Source organism: Mustela nivalis (assembly GCF_964662115.1).
Source record: "Mustela nivalis genome assembly, chromosome: 13".
Taxonomy (NCBI): Eukaryota; Metazoa; Chordata; class Mammalia; order Carnivora; family Mustelidae; genus Mustela; species Mustela nivalis.
The window spans coordinates 24,528,040-24,538,530 of record NC_139032.1 but is presented as its reverse complement, the minus strand read 5'-3'; the positions used below and the strand labels follow the sequence as shown (position 1 = coordinate 24,538,530).

Sequence of the window (10,491 nt, the reverse complement as noted above, 5' to 3'; positions counted from 1 at the left end):
AATAGTTGGAGGGAGGTCTCTTGTCGTGCCCTACCTGGGCCTGTAGTTCCTCCTGCTGCTGGCTTAACTCTGGGGCCTCAGATACGTATATGTTCCAGCTTCTCTTCTAGGACCTTCCCAAGTGAGCTTGTGATCTTCAGGAGGCCAATCACTCCCAAAGTAGCCACACTTTCAAATGGTTCTTGGTGCTGCAGTAAGGTGGACATGAGCTTGGCTTATTGCTGGGGACTTTCCTGATGCCCTATGATTTTTTTCTTGGAATTGATCCACTGAGAAAATTGTCTCATCTTTTTTCTGAAGTAACTTTCAAGAGGAAACTGTTCATTCTGTGACAGAGTTGGGGAAGCACTCTCTCATTTTCTGTCCTCAGCATGGAGACTCTCCTCTCTGCCTACAGATGTCCCTACTCCCGAGTCCTCACTTTTGCATTTTCTTGCTTTGGGATCCTAAGGTCTCACTTTCTTTGCACTTCTTCTTTGTGAGAAATTTGTAGGTTGGCCCTTACAGAAGGCCAGTTTTGAGTCCCAGGATTCCTGCTGCTCCTCTGTGCTAACATTCAGTTGGATGTGCAGCACCTGGGATGCTTCCATGTCCCCGCTGCGCACACCCTGGGACCAAGTCATTGAAGCCTTGGAATTCAAGCTATCTGAGGGAAGGCGCATGTCAGTGGGACATCCTTGAGCCTGGTTATGCTCCTCACTCTCCAGTTTAAACTTTAACTCACTCAGGATCTGTCTTTTCAGGTCTGATAGTTTAGAATCTTAGGGAACCAGTATTTTTGGTGAGGGGTGCTCCATGGTCATGGCAGTTTCTACTTCATTCATGTTGACATTTATCATTTTGGAGCTTTCCAACTCACTGGTCATCAAGATTTCCCAAGATGGGGATTGAAGGGTATAGAGCTCCTTGGTGTCGAATATATCCCTGGACAGGATGGGCATGGCAAAATGTTGTAAATTCTTCTCCTCCATATCTTTGCCCTGTTCCATTTCTACTCTGTTACTGGAACTCACATTCTCATGGGTTGGCTCAAGTCCAGCACCAGCTTGACTTGCAGGTACCTCTGGGCCACATGTGTTGTCTGGTACAGTCTCACTGGGTCGCACTTGAGCTCTGATGCTGTGTGTAAAGGCCTGAAAAGTCTGGCTGCCCGACTCAGCTATCTGGATACCCTCTGCAGTCTTATGGTCAGTGTCAGAGTGTGATGCCTTCAGGTCCCCCGTCCATCATTGCCCACAGATGACATAGTGAGGAGAGGATGATCCGCAGTGGGGACTGACTTGTTGTTCTCACCCTGTTTCTGAAAATAGGTTTAGAGCTTCCCTCAAGGTGTTTAAAAATCTCAGCTTTGGAATCCACCCCAGAAATATGCATGGCTGAGGAGGGAAAGTCAAATTGGGGAAGAGGCCATGTTTTGGATTCTCTCAACTTATAGAATTTTATGGATTCAAGAACCCTGAGGGGTAGACCCCACCTCTCACTCATGCAAAATCTAATAATATGGGCCTCTAGCACCTGTCGAGTACTGGGACCAAGAAAAGAATGCTCTAGAGTGGTGCTCTGCCAGTAAACCCTACCGACCGTTGTCTTTAGCATCTGTGTTTTCTGGAGCAGTATGGGAACTCCCAGAGAAAGGCAATGTATTGTCATCAGCAAGCCATGAATAACACACACCTATAGGAATCCTACCCGCAGTGATCTGCCAAAACTTCTTGCTCATATGTAAACTAAGAATACTTTTCATTTGATTCTGGTCTGTGTCCTTCCTTGAGACATTCAATATTTCATTCCCCGAGTGATTCCTTGAATGACACACACAGTTCCTTGTTGTCTCCAAGGCAGCCCTCAGACCCTTCACTAGGTGGCATTCTAAGATCCTCTGTGGGCTGTCTTCTGGACTCTTCTCTAGGATATACCCAAGATTCCTCCTCCTATCTTTTCTTAGCTGGAACACTGTTTGGACCCTCTCGTGGAAACTTCCGGGGAGACTCAATTCAGTCTTTGCTAGATCCTGGTTACTATGGGCCTGAAACTCAGAGAATTGTAAGTGAACATGCCTGCCTTTTTGCTAGGAGAGTTCTGATAATGTATGCTGAGGCTCCATCACTGCTAGGGAGTCTAGATTTCTGCAGTCATGGAGGCACCAGCGTGGGATTACCTTCCTTGGGCTATGTAACTCCAGTGTCTCCTGGGGTTCACAGAAGATATGAAAATGGCCAGGAAGGATGGAGATGGGTACATAGGCATGGGACGTCCGGCTAACCAGTGGAAGGTTGGGAGCTCGAGGACAAATGGTTTCTTCAGATTTCTGAAACACAGGAACTAAAGCCCACAACCTTTCCTATTGCTTCTGCAACACATGCCATCCCAGGTGTTGATTTTCAGTCAAGATAGGAGAGTCTGATTCATTCTTGGATCTATGGAAAGACCCTCCACGGTCTCTAATTAGGGATGAAGAAGGTGGTATGATCGGGAGGTAGGATTGAAAATGGGCATGGGTGTTCACCTTAGTGAAAGGTAGAGGTTGGGATGGGGACAGGGTTTGACGCAAGGATTGGGGGTGTTCAATGGGGAGAGGAAATGGTTGGGAATGAGGAAGTGGTGGAGGAGATGCTTGTATTTTGATAGCAGAGGTATTATGAATTCCTTTGAATAAGACAAAGTGAGACTCTAGTGGGGAAATACTACTAGAAATCAGGAGAGTGACTACTAAGGACTAACTGTGCAAAGAAGGAAGACGCCAGAAGAGCTGGCTATAAATCTGATGCAAGTTTTCTGCCAAAGCCTTGACATAGAGGAGCTGTTGATAAATAGAGAGCTGCTCTGGTTTTGCTTCAGTGTTCCAGCCTCTTTTGGAGGCTATGGTGACCTGTACATCAAGCAGATGCAAAACATTCCCTAAAGATGTCCATTGGTACTCTGACCACAATTGTTTGGAAAATGGCCCCTCCTCTTTTACTTTCTTCTCTAAAATCTGGAAAGCCATCCTCTTCTCCATTTGTCTCTCCAATAGGGCCTGGAAGTTAAGACCAGGGAAAGAAATTCCACTGGCCTCCTTGTGTTTAGTAGCAGTCTCTCTCCTGAAACAGGTTTCCAGTTGGCGGAGGTAGACTTGCTCTTGGTGAACATCGGATTGTGATAATGCGGGGAGGAACATGTTCTTGCCATAGGCCTGCCAATAAGTGAATTTGGAACTCGATGGGTTTGAACACTCACTACCTCTGATTGTTGGGACACAAGGAGATATCCCACGAGGACCATCTGGAGATGAATTCTCAGGAATATGTTTAAATGAGATGGAAATTGATTTAGATTGAGTCACAGTTAAAGGGCAGTCTGGCAGTGGTGAAACAGATGCCTGATAACAAGCAAATGAATCAGTGGGTTTCCTTATATGAGACAGATGTGGTAAGAGGTTGTTATCTTGTGAAATGGTGGGGTCAAGAGTGGAGAGGGTATTCAGAGGTAAAGTGGCCTCTTGTTGTCTGAACATCATATGGTAGGAAAGGAGGAAAGGCAGGGGGTGGAGGTATGGAATGGTTCCCTAGGAATTAAGAATCCTAGGTGTTTGGCTCTAGTGGCAGGGAGTACCTAAGGGTGAGGGTAAGAAAAAGTCAGCTAAGGGGGTCACTGGGTTAGGTGAGAAGATAGAGGGTATTGGGGGGAAGGCTCAGGCAACGAGGCTGGTATTAGGTCTCCTGGAGCAACTGCAGAGAAGTCAGGAGACAAAGTGAATGATGAGTGAGTCACAGAAGTTATAGAAACCAAGGGGATCACAGAGGGAGTAGCATATTCCAGGGCCTCTGGAACAGCAACTGATTCACCCCAGCAGTTGTGCTGTTAGACTCCTCACAGAAGGGGTCTGGACATAATAGTTGATGAAAGTGGATGGTATCATGACGCCAGCCTAGGGGGCTATGGGAGATAGGACATACAAAGTTGCAACCAGGACCAGAACAAACATAGGTGACCATGGCTGGTCTGGCAAAGGTAGCCCCCCACCCACCAACATCCCCAAGCCTTCAAATTCTAACTCTTAGAATTTTCCATCCTATGTCAATTTGAGGCTTCCCTAAGGCTCTAGAAATACATAGACTCTGCTTAAAAGAGCGGTTCAGGAAAGAAGGTAGTGTTTACTCACCTTTACAGAAGAGGAAGCACCTTTCTTGCCTCCCCAACTTCTCTCTGGCAAGTTCTCCACCCTGGGAAACCAGGAAAATAATGAAGATAGAAGAGAGAGATCTAATAGAAGGCTGAATAGAGTGTCCTTTAAAGATATCCTTGGTAGACTGGACTTGGAGAGTACCATGTATTAGGATATAAGGTCACATGATCAATGATCATAAGACTTACATTATTTTATCACTCACAATGGGCTTTTGTGTGTATTATCTATCCTATGTGATACTGAAAACCGCCCTATGTGGGACATCAGTCAATGATTACCTCAAAGAAGAATTCAAGTATCCATGACATCACAGGTCTTTCACAAAGTCTCAGAAGTTCTGACTCTTAATGTCTCACAAGGCTACATATTGGACAGCACCCATTGCCCAGATCCATCACTACTTCTTGCTCAGTAATGGTCAGAGCATGGAAACTGAGAAGGGTTTTGCATTCTGACTGTGTTTCCATGATCCTCTCCTCTGAGGCCTCTGTTTTCTGAAAGGGAATGTATCTAGGAGCTGGCATCCTCAGAGATCATGGACTGAGCCCTCATGGAAAGGACAGGAAGGGTCAGCCTTGGAGAGCTCAGGTGGAATAGGCAGAATCTTACCTTTCAGAGTCCCACCTTTCCTCCTCTTGGCTCTGCCCTGACACTAGAACGAAAAGAAAAGAATGAGGAGTGGGGACCCATCATTCACTCTTCTCTCAGAAATGGAAACATTCTTTATCCAAGAACACAAGGACTGTATTTTAATTTATAGAACTTTGTGTTCCTTGCTTTTCTCAATTTTTAAGGCTTTATTTTGAAAAACAAAGGATGATTTTGTCTGGGGGGTCCACACTTGATATTCTCACTCAGAAGTTCTTTGTTCAATGAGGACATAAAAAACTGAAGCCTGACAGTCACATATGTGCTCCCTGAGGTAGACCCTGTATTGTAGGCTATACCTCAGACCCAAGTCTCTTCTCAGAGGCTCAGCACTGTTCTGATCATCCCAACGTGAAGGCAGGCTTGCTTGTCATGGGAATGTGACTTATGATCAAGACCCGGGAAAATTTGTTTTCTTACACAGACCTCATACTCTCCAAATAACCCAATCCAGAACTGCAGAATCATTGTGTTTGGGATTTTACCCAAGAGCCAAAACCATACCCTAATAGACCATGTGTTTCACGTGGAATTCTTAGTGCGTGCTTAATCCTTCACCCTGTCAGATCTCCTTTCCTAGAGGAGTTTATGTCTGTTCTTTCCTTAGACTTCTCATTTTAGGTGTTTCTCTGACCCTACCAAACTCATTTAGAAATGCGGGAAGAGGAACAGGAAAATAAAGAGTCATTCTCTGAAGGGCAACTTCTGGTTCCAGATCTAACATTTTAAAAAGCCTGGGAGTCATCACTTCAGTCTGTGAAAGAAGCAAAATGCTGAACAGACTAAAAATCAATGACATTTCTTGGAACCATAGTGGCAAACCATTACCTCAAATCTTCTGAGAGTGTCAGTGCAGAAAATCATACCTAAGATTCACTTACCTGAAACAGAAGCACTGGAGGCTCAACACTGCTCTCCTGGTATGAACACTTAAACAGACACTTGGACAAATTGCTGAAGGATGCATATGGGCTAGCATGAGAGTGAGAAACTCCTGGGGTCACAATCTACTGGGGGACCCCCATTTATTTATAGGTGATATTACCAGGAACCCAAACTAGTTCTCACAGTAGAGCTACCAAAAAAAAAAAAAAAAAAAAAAAAAAAAAAAAGCTCAAGTTTCTGGCAGAGGAATGTAGTGTTGGAGAGAAAGAGAAAGGTAACCCATTTTGAAAACATCATGAAATATTCCCAGAGGGTTTTCCATAACACAAACCTACTCACTGGGAAAATCCTACCAGAGCGTTATGCCCCATGGAAGAAGGTAAATTACCCAACAATAGCAGCCCCCTCTAGGCTTCCTTTCTTATTGATAAAGTGGAACAACAACAACAAAAAAAAACCAAAAACCTTTAAACACTAGTGACCATCATAATCCAGGGACATAAGCCCATTAAAAGATGAATGATTAATCATATCCCCTCCCTTGACACCTTGCTACAGTATTAATGGCTCTGGTATAGGAACAGGATCAGAGCTAAACAGAGCTGCAAGGTATAGTTTCTATTTAGGGAAATTTAGGGAAACCTAAAGACACTAGGAGAGACAAAAACAAGGACACTAAAGGAAATTGCAGCCCCTGATATGCATAGTTACAGTAAATATTAAACATACCCCAACACCTAACCCGACTAACATAAGACTTCACATTAAAGGTCTCTTTATTTCAGTTCTGATTACCCAATACATCATGTTTGGCTTTCAAAGAAACCTTACAAGGCATGCTAAAGGCAAGAAAAAGCAAACTTGTCAGACAAACCAAGCATCAGGCACACATTCAGATGTGACAAATTTCAGAGTTGTCATACATGGAATCTAAAATAACCATGATTATTATGTTAAGGTCTCTAGTGGTAAAGGTAGAAAACATACAAAAACAGAGGAAGCCAAGAGAGGGAATTCTATGAAAGAATCAAAAGGAAATGTTAGAAAACAAAAGCAGTATGGCAAATGAAAAATGACTTTGATTGACTCATCGGTAGGTCCATACAAGCAAGGAAAGAATATGTGAGTTTGCATATATGTCAGTAGAAACATTCCAAACTGAAATACAAAGAGAAAAAGAATTTTCTTAGTGCTAAAATCTAGAATATCCAAGAACTGTGTTTCAAAATGTACAACAGATATATAATTAGAATACCAGAAGAAGAAAGAACAGAAAAAAATGCTTGAAGTAATAATGGCCAAGGAGTTTCCAAAATTAATAAAAGGTTAGCGATACATTGTGGAAGTTCAGAGTACATCAAGTAGGGAAATATTTTAAAAGTCTATACCTGGACATATCATATTCAAGTGATAGGAAAACAAAAGGTAAAATTTCAAAGGAATCCAGAGGGAAATAGAAGCCCTACCTTAGAGGAAAAAACCAAGAATTATGACCTATTATCATAAGCCATGAAAGTAAGAGATTAGAATGTTTACTGTTGAAAGAAAAAACCACCAATCCAAAATTTCATATCTAGTGATATTATCCTGCAAAAGTAAAACAGAAATAATAACTTAGACAAATAAAAACAGGGAATTCATCAGCAACAGTCCTGCCCTATGTAAATGTTAAAAGTAGTTCTTTGGTGAGAAGGAAAATAACTCAGATATACATAAAGTAAAGGAAGAGAAGGAATGAATGAGGGTCAAATAAAACATTCATTCATCTTATTCTCAGTTGACCTAATAATAACAATAATGATAATGTGTTCAGTGATTATAGTACATGGATAAGTGAAATGAATGACATCAGTGGTACAAGGGACAGGAGGAATTGGACACTCCTGCACTATCTATGAAGTGTTATAACATTACATGAAAGGGAATTTAGAGTACTTGTTAATATATATTATGAACTCTAGAACAAACACTAAAATATTTTTAAACAGAATAATTGATAGACTAACAAAGTAAGAAAATAGAATTATATATAATGCTTTTTTTAAAACCAGAAAAGAAAACAGAAAAAGAGGGGAAGGATAGGCATAATGAATAACAAATAGAACGGACAAGGTAGAGATATTAATCTAACTATATTTAAAAATCACTAAATGGAAGTGGTCTAAATTCACCAATTAAAAGAGGAGACTATCACAGCACATAAGAAAACAAGACCCAATTGAAGACCTATGAAATACTCACTTTAAATATAAAGATACAGATAGATTAAAAAAAGAGAGACAGAGAAAAATGTACCATGCTAACACTAATGAAAAGAAAATAGAAGTAACTCTATTATTTTGGACAAAGCAAACTTCACAACAGGAAAATTATCATAGGTAAAGAAGAGCATTACATAACAACAAAGGGGTCAAATCTCCAAGAATACAGAACACTCTTTAACAGTTACACATGTAAAACATAGTGTCAAAATCTGTGAGGCAAAAACCACTATAATTGCAAGAAAAAATGGATGAATCCACTGTTATTCTTGGAAATTTCAACAGTCCTTATCAGAAATGGGCAGATTCAGAAGGCAGAAAACCAGTAAAGATATAGTTGCCCCAAACAACATCCTCAATCAACTTGCTCTAATTGACATTTATAGAATACCTCATCCAACCGCAGAATACACATACTTCTAAAGCTCACATGGAACGTTCACTAAGATGGACCATATTCAAGGACACAAAACACACCTTAACAAATATAAAATAGAAATCACACACAGTATGTTTTCAGACCATCAGGTGTGTGCAATGCTAACTTTAAAACAGTTGTCTCAAGTTCTGTCCAATGCAAGAAACCTGGGATCCTCTCTACACATTTGAAACATGCTAACATTTCAAAAAGGTTTTACAAAACTGGCAAAGGGCACCCCCACTCAAAAAAAATTATTTTAGAAATTATATGCAATATAAAACAAACAACAAAGAACAATAATTCAACATCTTTACTAACATGGAATCCCTAATCTCTTTCTTTCTCTAGTGCCACCAGGTTGCGTGTCTTCTAGGTTTTGCACTGTGAACGATTTGCCAGCACTTTGTTAGCTCTGTGAGTCAGTTTCCACTCCTCCACCAGATTTCCATTTTTCAAAAATGTGTTGACAGCTTTTGTTCTTTATGCTCCCCTTCTTGTCATCCTTAAGTACTTATTTTTAAATACTTTACTTGTTTTAACAGCTTTATTGAAATACAGCTCACATACCATACAATTCACCTATTTAACATGTATAATTCCTTGATTTTCAGTATATACATCACTACAATTTTAAATGTTGTCATGACTTAAAAGAAACAAATCTGCAACCTTTTGCTATTATTCTCCTCCGCCCTCCTCCCTCCACCTCTAAGATGTACTACTTTCTGGTTCTAGATTTTCTTATTCTGGACATTTCATGTGAATGGAGTCATATGTGGCCATTAGTGACTGGCTTCTTTCATTTAACGTGTTTTCAAGGTTCATCCCTGTTGTGGAATGGATTGGTCTTTTTTATTCCAAAAAATACTCTATCATAGGAATATGTGTATTTAATTCAGCCATTTATCAGTTGATGGTTGTTTGAATTGTTTTCATCTTTTGATCTTTTAATAAGATAGCTATAAACATTTGTTTACACATTTTCGTGTAGACTTGTTTTCATTTCTGGGGAGTATATACCAAGAAGTGGAACTGCTGGATCTTATGTTAACTCTATGTTTTTAACTTTTATTTTTTTTAAAGATTTTATTTATTTGACAGACAGAGATCACAAGTAGGCAGAGAGGCAGGCAGAGAGAGGGAGAGGAGGAAGCAGGCTCCCTGCAGAGCAGAGAGCCGGATACAGGACTCGAACCCAGGACCCTGAGATCATGACCTGAGCCAAAGGCAGTGGCTTAACCCACTGAGCCACCCAGGCACCCTATGTTTAACTTTTAGGGAGAAGCAGGCTCCCCATTGAGCAAGGAGCCCAATGCAGGACTTGATCCTAGGACCCCGGAATCATGACCTGAGCAGAGGCAGATGCTTAGCAGACTGAGCTGGCTAGGTGTCCCTCTTTGTTTCTTCTTAATCAAACCTTATCTTCTCACATTTTTTTTTCCTTATCTCAGTGAATAGCTACATCCTTTTTCAGGTTCCTCAGGTCAAAAATTTAGAGTCAGCTTTGATTTCTGTCTCACTTTTATACCTCATAATTGGCCCATCATTAAATCCTTTACAGTATATCCAGAATCTGCCCAATTCTATTTCCTTCTCCTCTATCATAATGGTTTAAGCCATCATCATCTCTGCTCTGAATTCTTATAGTAGCCTCCCAGTTGTCTCCCTACTTCGATGCTTACTTTACATTCTCTTCTCTACCTTGAAGCCAGGATGATTTTTACAAAACATGTATCATTTTACATCTCTGCTCAAAACTTCCAAAAGCTTCTCTTTTTGATGCAGAAAAAAGCCCAGTGACCTGAGTTCCTTTCATATGTTCTAACTTCCTCTACATTTGTGGCCTCATCCCCAATATTCTTTCCTTGTGTCATTCTGTTCTAGCTATGCTATTCTATTCATTGCTATTCTAACTATGCTACATCTTGCTGTTCTTATAACATTACTATAGCATTTGCTTACCTCAGGGCCTTTGCAATTATTAGTATCTCAGGCTGGAATACGCTTTACTCTGACATTTGCTTAGCTTAAATCCTTCAGCTTTCTTTTTTTCCTTACTGTGTTTCTTCTCAGATATTCACTTATCATAAACAGCTTTCCTGACTGTC

The 10,491-nt window shown here is 40.8% G+C and overlaps 1 protein-coding gene across 1 annotated transcript in view; it reads right to left on the bottom strand.

Moving 5' to 3' along the window:
• Nucleotides 1-4,814, bottom strand: part of LOC309846385 (spermatogenesis-associated protein 31D3-like) — a 35,706-nt gene extending 30,892 nt beyond the window's left edge. The window contains exon 1 of the transcript XR_014301872.1: nucleotides 4,778-4,814. The gene's annotated coding sequence lies outside the window, so the exon portion shown is untranslated. The remainder of the gene's footprint in view (nucleotides 1-4,777) is intronic.
• Between the last annotated feature and the right edge of the window lie 5,677 nt (nucleotides 4,815-10,491).